The sequence below is a fragment of the Dendropsophus ebraccatus genome, chromosome 12 (assembly GCF_027789765.1).
Source record: "Dendropsophus ebraccatus isolate aDenEbr1 chromosome 12, aDenEbr1.pat, whole genome shotgun sequence".
Taxonomy (NCBI): domain Eukaryota; kingdom Metazoa; phylum Chordata; class Amphibia; order Anura; family Hylidae; genus Dendropsophus; species Dendropsophus ebraccatus.
In genome coordinates, this window is record NC_091465.1 from 84,265,728 (window position 1) to 84,275,636 (window position 9,909).

Below are 9,909 nucleotides of genomic sequence, written 5' to 3' on the forward strand. Positions count from 1 at the left end.
GACACAGTTATACTGCCCCCCCCCCCCCCCCCCTCCAACATTAGGGGATCACATGATGAGGTTTTGCTGATGTTGCTCCCTTGACTGACTGGTGAAACCTCTTTAATCCCCGGTGATCGGCTCCTGGTGGCTGCTCAGCTCTCCTGCAGTGACCACTACAGGAGGAACAGGGTATTACATGCCGGCCAATCAAATGCACAGGAAACCATGTAACATATAGACATGACGAGTCCTCCAGAGTAGGAGACGCTCTTTGCATTGGGAATTTCCCACAACACATGCTTTATGCTATTGATATGCCATAAATGATAAGAGAAACCTAACTATATAGGGATAATATCAGGGATAATAATAAGAGCAGAAGCTTTGCTCCATACCTGGATGCTGCTCCTCTATGTCTTCTGCTGATGCCGGGATTCTACCAGTCATCTTATATACAGTGAGGATGGAGCTCAGGGCGCGGCCGGTCCTCTATATCTATTTTTGTATATTTATATGTCATCACTGTCTGCGCGTAAACAAGATGTGATGCATCGTTAAATTATTATTGGATCTGGTGGCGCAACATTATGCTAATAGGGAATAACATTACTCCAGGGTTACTCAGAGCCATGGGGATCAGCAATGTGCCAGACTGCCATCAATATGGTGAACTTAGATGCAACACTAAGTTTCCTATGCACCTGTGTAAAATTTTCCCTCAGGTTCACAGAGTGGGAGATGGTCTAAAGTGTCTTCTATGTTTTTCCCACTAGGTGTCACTACTTTATTTTTTTATTACTAAGGGTTCATTTACACAGACAGATTTATCTGACAGATATTGGAAGCCAGTGCCAGGATTGGATTTGAAAAGAGGAGAAATCCCAGTTTTTCCTTTATGACCTGTTCCCTGTTTATAGCCTTTTCCTGGCTTTGGCTTCAAAAAACTGCCAGATAAATCTCTCTGTGTAAACGAACCATTATTTTGTGCACAGCTAAGAATGTATTGGGTTAACAGTTTCTTGTCATGTGTTATTCTCTTGTCCAATCGTAGACTGTTTTCCCTCCATTTTCTACTACCCTATTCTATTTCTTCTCTCTCTCACATACACAGCCCCCACCAATTCCACAAAAGCTTAGTAGCCCCTAGAAAAGGAGTCTAGTTCCTGGTTGGAGAGGTCAGAGAGATAGCAAGACAGACACAGAGAGTCTTTACAGCAAACAACCACTAGCATGCAGTGCTAGACCCCCTCAGGAGAAAACGGACATTCTCTGAGGAACAATCTGCCCACGCCAGGAATACTGGCCATACAGTACAGGGCAGTGACCTGGATTCAGTTCGGCACTAACCCCAGTGGAACAAAGCTGCAGTTAGCCTACGTATTCCACTGCGTCAGGCACAGCTATCCTGGAAAGATTTGGGAAGTCTGTTCAACCAAGCACAGGGACCTAGGGCCTCATACTTCCCTCACATGACAGGTACCACAAGACTGTAGGGCATTAGGCAGTTCAGTAAACTTGAGTACGAGGATTCTATTTCTATTGTATTGCACCCAGCTACGCTATCCCAGACAAAGTACACTCCCACATTGGGCAGTGCCTTCATGACACTCCACTACTCCACTTACTTAAGTTTACAGCTTAACACTTCTTTACTCTCCTGTCTCCACTTATTGTTGTTGTTAAAGCGGAAGCTTACTCTTGTGTATTGCACTGAAGTCTTAAGTAAACTGGATAAGTCATTGAACTCCAACGCTTTATTTGCACCAACACACTAGCGTATATTTGGGCTACCTAGACTTGCGCTGCGCTCCACCTCACATGCGTATGAGGCCATAATTCATTGTTCTCGCTTCATATGCACTACCAGTTGGTGGATCTGGAGAGCATGCCCGGACTGACAATCTGGCACACCGGGCAAATGCCCGGTGGACCACCTAGATTGCCTGTCTGTGGGCTATCTAGGCTGTATATAATGTTTGGCTTCAATTAAAACCAACAGCGGTGCATGGCCTGCACAGCGCACACTGTCCTCTTCCTCAAGGCTCCCCCAGCCCCAGGCCTATATACTTAGGGCAGTGGCCTCCAGATGGCTTCAGGGCCACTCTGCCCCTTTAAATGTGCTATTGGAATCTGGTGGTGGCTATCTGGTCCTGGTGGTGGCTATTTCCACATACAGGAAGCTGCCGGAGCAAGCAGCCGGATACCTAGCTCAGCTGCCTGCCCCAGAGGTTTACTGTTTTAGCCTTGCGGCACCTGCACTTATCTTCTTTCCTACTTGGCTCCTGATTTATGACATCAGCCGTAAGTCTTCTACAAGATGCAGCTGACGTCACATGTCAGGGACAAAGCAGGAGAGAAGATGAGTGCAGGCTCCGCTGAGCTGAAGCAGTGAACTGGCTGCCTCCTCTGGAAGCCCTCTACACATGGAAATAGCCACCACCGGGACTGGAGCTTCAGGGGGAGAAAGCTGCTTCTGGGGAGCCATGTGAGAGGTAAGATAAAGGCTGCTACACAGGGGGGCTATTCTATGTGGGAGCTACATTATGGGCCTATACTATGTGGGGGTTACATGGGGGGCTTATACTATGTGGGGCCAACATGGGGGGCAATACTATGTGGGTGCTACACTGGGGAAGTATACTGTGTGGGGGCTACATGGCGACCTAAACTATGTAGGGGCTACACGGGGGGGGTTATACAATTTGGGTGCTATACTATGTGGGTACTACACAGGGGGACTATATTAAGTGGGGGCTACACAGGGGGGTTATGCTATGTTGGGGCTGCTGCACAGGTTGGGGATCTAAACTTTATGGGGGTGCTACACAGAGAGGACTGTATTAAATGGGGACTCTACTATATGGAAATTTGCTTCACGAGGGGCCTACACTATTTAAGGATTGCTGCACAAAGGGGGCAGATAGATAGGAGATAGATAGATAGGAGATAGATAGATAGATAGATAGATAGGAGATAGATAGATAGATAGATAGGAGATAGATAGGAGATAGATAGATAGATAGATAGATAGATAGATAGAAGATAGATAGATAGATAGATAGATAGGAGATAGATAGATAGGAGATAGATAGATAGATAGATAGATAGATAGGAGATAGATAGATAGATAGATAGATAGATAGATAGATAGATAGGAGATAGATAGATAGATAGATAGATAGATAGGAGATAGATAGATAGGAGATAGATAGATAGATAGATAGATATATAGATAGGAGATAGATAGATAGATAGATAGATAGATAGATAGATAGGAGATAGATAGATAGATAGATAGATAGATAGATAGGAGATAGATAGATAGATAGATAGATAGATAGGAGATAGATAGATAGGAGATAGATAGATAGATAGATAGATAGATAGGAGATAGATAGATAGATAGATAGATAGATAGATAGGAGATAGATAGATAGATAGATAGATAGATAGATAGGAGATAGATAGATAGATAGATAGATAGATAGATAGATAGATAGGAGATAGATAGATAGATAGATAGATAGGAGATAGATAGATAGATAGATAGATAGGAGATAAACAGATAGATAGGAGATAGATAGATAGATAGATAGATAGATAGATAGATAGATAGATAGATAGATAGGAGATAAATAGATAGATAGATAGATAGGAGATAGATAGATAGATAGATAGGAGATAGATAGATAGATAGATAGATAGATAGATAGATAGATAGATAGATAGATAGAGTTTTATACCATGTACAGAGCTGCAGATCCAGGCAGACAGGTTCCGGGAGATATAAGTGACAGGACATTTCGTGACGCTGATCACTGCTTGTAAACTTTTATCACTGTCCCTTTCATCACCAGCTGAAGTGTCTCAGAGAGCAGCCGCACCGCCCTGTATGTCAGTCAGAGCGGGGAGGGCGGGGAGGGCGGGGAGGGCTGTGCTGACCGGGCTTGGTACTTACAGCTGGGAATGGAAAGGCGCTGAAGGTCCAGTCACTTATATCTCTCTAACATCTGTTTGCTGAGATCTGCAGCTATGTACCTGGTATGGACTTCACAGGTTCTCTTTAACACTTTAAAGGGATTATCCAGCGCTACAAAAACATGGCCACTTTCTTCCAGAGAAAGCACCGCTCTTGTCTCCAGTTTGGCTGCGCACATGTGCTCCCACATTCCATTGAAGTGAATAGATCTTAATTGCAAACCACACCTGAGGTGAAGACAAGAGCGGTGCTGTCTCTAGAAGAAAGTGGCCATGTTTTTCTAGTGCTGGATAATCCCTTTGAGGACAAGTACAATTTTCAATTTTGCCCTTTCACTTTTAACTCCTCATGTTTAACCCCTTAACGACGCATGACAGGTATACCCGTCATGCGGCCGTTAAGGGGGATCAGAGAGGGCTCACAGTGTGAGCCCTCTCTGCAGCCCGCAGTCCCTGGTTGCTATGTGCAGCCAGGGACCGCGGGTATTAGCCGCCGCTGCCGATCGCTGCGGCCGGCTAAAGCTGACAGCTGCATTTGAGTAGTGGTGGTGGCCCCTTTCCCTGGTGTCTAGTGGGGGATCTCCCCCCCGTGATGCAATCGCGGAGGGGAGATCTATTGTAATGAGCCGGCCGGGGCTCAGCGTCTGAATGACGCTGATCCCGGCTCGGCAATCCATTCAGATGGTCTGCAGCAGACCATTATAATAGAGCAATGATCTGATGGATCATTGCTCTATTATATACACAGCATTGATCTCAATGGGAGATCAGTGCTGTGTATATAAGAGTCCCCCAGGGGGATCAGTGCTGTGTATATAGGAGCCCCTAAGAGGATCAGTGCTGTGTATATAGAAGACCCCAGGGGGATCAGTGTTGTGTATATAGGAGTACCCCAGGGGGATCAGTACTGTGTATATAGGAGTCCCCCAGAGGGATCAGTGCTGTGTATATAGGAGTCCCCCAGGGGGCTTCTAATTACTGTATGTAAAAAAAGAAAAAAGTGTTTTTATTAAAAAATAACCCCCTCCCCTAATAAAAGTCCAAATCACCCCCCTTTTCCCATTTTATAAATCAAAATAAATAAATAAATAAATAAATAAACAAACAAACATGTTTGGTATCGCCGCATACGTAATCGCCCAAAATATAAATTTATTTAATTCATGATCCCTCACGGTAAACGGCATAAGCGCAAAACGATTCCAAGCTGCTTTGATTCGCATCAAATCCAGAAAAATTGTAATAAAAATCGATCAAAAAGTCGTAAATGCGCAATCAAGGTACCGATAGAAAGTACATATAATGGTGCAAAAAATGACACCTGACACAGCCCCATAGACCAAAGGATAAAAGCGCTATAAGCCTGGGAATGGAGCGATTTTAAGGAACGTTTATTTTCTGTAAAAGGTTTTATTTTTTTTACGAGCCATCAATTAATATAAAAGTTATACATGTTACATATCATTTTAATCGTACTGACTTGAGGAACATATATAACATGTCAGTTTTTCCACAGGACACACGGCATAAAAACGAAGTGACTACACCTATAAAAGCAATGCATCCTGGGTGGAGTCATAGCTGCTCTAATGTATTAGCAATATGACCAGCAGCACAGGCAAGGCACATTATAGGAAGGCCAGGTGGGGCACCATAGCTGGTTATTCATGGGTCCAGTGACGGACAATCTCACTGCCTGCTGGAGATCAGAACAAATTCACTGAAAACACAATGAAATCATTTACACATCAGTTTGGACTGGCCGTGATTGGTCTGACTACATGACGGCCGGAGATCTGTGTACACACCCGCAGCTGGAGACAATGATGGTTTTATAAATTGGTAGAAAGAGACATAGAAAACTTTTGCCGTCATCTTATTTTTTATTTTCACTTAAAATTTTGACAATTCTTGATAAGACATAAATGGGCCGGTTTAAGAGATGGGAGGGAGTTTGGGGCAGTCCTCAGTAAGGACACACCTTTCATCCAGGCGTACGTATCCAGGTTTACAGAAGCAGCCGGGAGAATAATACTCTACGCAGCCGGCTGGACTAATGGGTGACGGGCAGCGGAGGCCGCAGTTATTACCATTGTCAAAGTATGTGAAGTTCCCTTTGCAGCAGTCTTCCTTTCTGACACATTTGCCAGTGTCATCCCTTAGGGTGCCCTTCTTGCAGACACATCCTGGTTTACACATATGTGCACACATAGATCCTGCTCTTTGGGCAGGCCCCCCCACAAGCACTATGTTCTTCGCCCGGCGGACAGGACTTAGGGCCATAACCAACTAGGGGGGGAAATGAGGAAAATTAGGAACAAGTTATAGAGAGTTCACATATGTCTGGCTATCCTGTATAGTGAATCTCTGGAGTAGGTGTGTCAGATGAAATAATATTATGTTTAGTCTGTGAGAGATCCCCCATATCCCTTCTGTCCCAAGCTGGAGGAGTCATCAGTGCAGCCGGCTTCCAGCAGCTGGCATTCCCATCCCGGTTGGGTCTGAATACCCAGACATATATGAGCAAACCCTTAAAGGGGTACTCCAACATTAAGAAGATGATACAAAGAAGAATATAAGTGAAATAAAATCATATTATACTGTGATGATACTAATACTTACTGGTCGCTGCTTGGACACTTATAAGAACGAGAAGTGCACCTGCAAAATAAAAAACAAATCTTAGTGTGAACAAAGATCTGATAACATGTAATAATATAGAATATAGGATAAAATGAATCTCCCCTCCGGACCTTATTTGTAGGTGAACGGCTCCACAGTGTATACTGCATATTCTGTGTCTTTTACTGTACTTCATTCAATGACAGCAAGCATATGCTGAAGGACACTAAGGGGGTTAACTGTGTATGTGACTGCACATTCTTCTCTGCCACCTGCTTGAGGAGGAGGTCTGACAGCTCTCTCCCCTACCAAACATCTCCCCATCTATCCGGACTAATCCACTAATGGGTGCCCTCTCCCTGTAGTATATAAGTGAGGTGAGAGTAGGCCTGGGGGTGTTAGTCAGTGTTAGTCTCCTCTTGCTTGTTCCAAAGTTCCAGTCTATGCCAAACTAGCTATATCCATAGAGTGTTGTCTTCCAGGGGCATGGCCTCTGGCCTGTGCCTGTGCCCGAGCTGCTGTACTGCTGATGTTCCAGTTCCTATGTTCCTGAGCCACCTAAGCATGCAATGCTAAATCACCAGAGGTGCGACTACCACCCAAGGGATCCAGCCTGTCCACGCTGAGGGGGTAATTCTCTACATCTTTTGTTAAGTTCTGCAATCAGTAGTGTTATTGTTCACATCAGCAGCTGGAGAAGTTTTCTTGCCGAAGTAACCCACTACAAGTCGCAGAGCCTGTAGGCTAATACCAATGGTCAGCTCCTACCAGTGTTCCACCTGGTGTTAAGTATTCTTCCACATACTCATCTCAGCACAGACATATCTCTGACCCTAAGTATTGGTTTTCTCTTTCTCAAGTCTCTAAAGTCATCACAACCAAACAAAAGTCAGGATCCCCTCCAGCAGAGTACCATACACTTTGGACAGTGTCCCTTCTAGGTAGTCCACCCTGTCACCTTGCCAAACCTGCTCAAAGTCTCCAACCTAAAAGACAGTAACAGTCCTAAGCCAAGAGGTACCCAAATCTCAGTCTACCTGCTATAGCAGAGTCTAAGTATTCTTAAAGGGAACTGCCGACAGATCGAATAACAAGTTTACTCTGGTTCCGCTGAATTTATCATTTTTCTCACAAAAAAATTATAAGGAAACCTACGCCAGGTCGGAGCCAAGTCAGCGCAAAAAACATTGATAAACATTAATAAATTTCCCACTTGGTGTTGGAGTCTTGAACCATCACAGTGTAGGAAGGAGTACGAAAAACACTTTTAAGGCTGCGTGTTGGTACCCTAGGAGAGCGACATCCCCCCCCCCAGAGACAAGTGCCGCAGATAACTCCTGCACAAAATAGATAGATAGATAGATAGATAGGAGATAGATAGATAATAGATTAGTATACAGATATATTAGATATAACTCACTCAGGGATGACAGCAGGATCACAGATGTTCCCATCTTCAGCTTTGAGTTTCAATCTTTTTTCCTGTAAATTTTAATGAAAGTGAGAAAACGTTATCGGAGATGAGTAAATGTCTTCCCTGTTCTCAGGCTTTCCCTGGTCTTGAATCCAGTTACATCCCTCCTGCAGCATAGATAATCCCTCTAAGAAAGATGCTTCTCCCCTGACTGACTGATGAAACCTCTAATCACCGGTGATCGGCTCCTGGTGGCTGCTCAGCTCTCCTGCAGTGACCACTACAGGAGGAACAGGGTATTACATGCCGGCCAATCCAATGCACAGGAGACCATGTAACATATAGACACGATGAGTCCTCCAGAGTAGGAGACGCTCTTTGCATTGACAATATCCCACAACTCATACTCTATGATACTGATATGCCACAAATGATGGGAGAAACCTAACTATATAGGAGACGGATCATCTACAAGGAATCAGCTCTGGTTGGAATCATTCTGGGGGGAGATGTAAGAAAGTTTCTGCCCCCCTCTGGGTGATGCAGCCTGAGATGTCAGCTATGGCTCCTCTCTGTTATATGGCTCCAGCAGCGACCCCTCGTATATCAGGGAGAATAATAAGAGCAGAAGCTTTGCTCCATACCTGGATGCTGCTCCTCTATGTCTCCTGCTGATGCCGGGATTCTACCAGTCATCTTATATACAGTGAGGATGGAGCTCAGGGCGAGGCCCGTCCTTTATATTTGGTTTCATATCCAATTTTTATTATATTTCCTCATTGTCTCCACATAACCAAGATTTGACAATAAATTATGGTTAGATCTGATGGTCCAACTTTATGCTAATTGGTAATAACATTATACCGGGGTTACTCAGAGCCATGGGGACCAGCAATGTGCCAGACTGCCACCAATATGGTATATGATATATATACACAGTGACCCCACCAGCAGAATAGTGAGTGCAGCTCTTGAGTATAATACAGGATGTAACTCAGGATCAGTACAGGATCAGTAATGTAATGTATGTACACAGTGACCCCACCAACAGAATAGTGAGTGCAGCTCTTGAGTATAATACAGGATGTAACTCAGGATCAGTACAGGATCAGTAATGTAATGTATGTACACAGTGACCCCACCAGCAGAACAGCGAGTGCAGCTCTGGAGTATAATACAGGATGTAACTCAGGATCAGTACAGGATCCGTAATGTAATGTATGTACACAGTAACCCCACCAGCAGAATAAAGAGTGCAGCTCTGGAGTATAATACAGGATGTGCTGGAGGTCATAACACTTGTGTAATTGAACAGAGACACATAGAGCACTGTATTCATTGTACACACATGCACTACCTCACTGCACAGCACCTATTCTACTCAGGAGGAAGCTGATGGCTTTCTAGAGTCACCTGTTACCAGTCTCCCCAATAATGCACTGTACTCCCTCAGGACAACATTACCCAGCCCACCAGGACCCCGCTCTGTACTGATGAGAGGCATGGCCCCCAGAACATCTTTTCATAGAGCGGTGACTCTTGGGGGGGATTATAATTGTTTCAAGGCTCTTACATGTGTCAGATGTTGACTTATAGAATCGTCACTTCCAATAGATGGCGCTAGAGAGACGCTTTCCTCTGGGGTAGAGCTGGCATACATATCTTTTCTCTGCTGTTGGGCTGGAGGTCATGGACAGCACATCACTATAGATCCCTGATATCCATTGTGACTCATCCCTGTTATTCTCGTCCTACTTACATCTCGTACTCTTATTACAGCAGGAAGTAACCAGATTCCTGATATCAGACTGATCATTATGTAAATCCTGTAAAGTACAAGGCTGACATCACTACACACCTATCTATAGTGATTACATGTGTTCTATATCACAGTGTTACACTGCAGGGAAATC

General features: G+C 44.3%; 1 protein-coding gene and 1 long non-coding RNA gene across 2 annotated transcripts in view; both read right to left on the bottom strand.

Annotated features, from left to right (window-relative positions):
* Positions 1–448, bottom strand: part of LOC138769471 (venom serine protease inhibitor-like) — an 8,158-nt gene extending 7,710 nt beyond the window's left edge. The window contains exon 1 of the mRNA XM_069947978.1: positions 378–448. The gene's annotated coding sequence lies outside the window, so the exon portion shown is untranslated. The remainder of the gene's footprint in view (positions 1–377) is intronic.
* Positions 449–5,823: 5,375 nt separating this feature from the next.
* LOC138769830 (uncharacterized) lies at positions 5,824–8,666 on the bottom strand. The gene is made up of 4 exons (XR_011359323.1): positions 8,641–8,666; positions 8,003–8,064; positions 6,583–6,621; positions 5,824–6,249 (listed from the first exon to the last, which is right to left on the bottom strand). It is a non-coding gene; the product is annotated as an uncharacterized lncRNA (long non-coding RNA).
* Between the last annotated feature and the right edge of the window lie 1,243 nt (positions 8,667–9,909).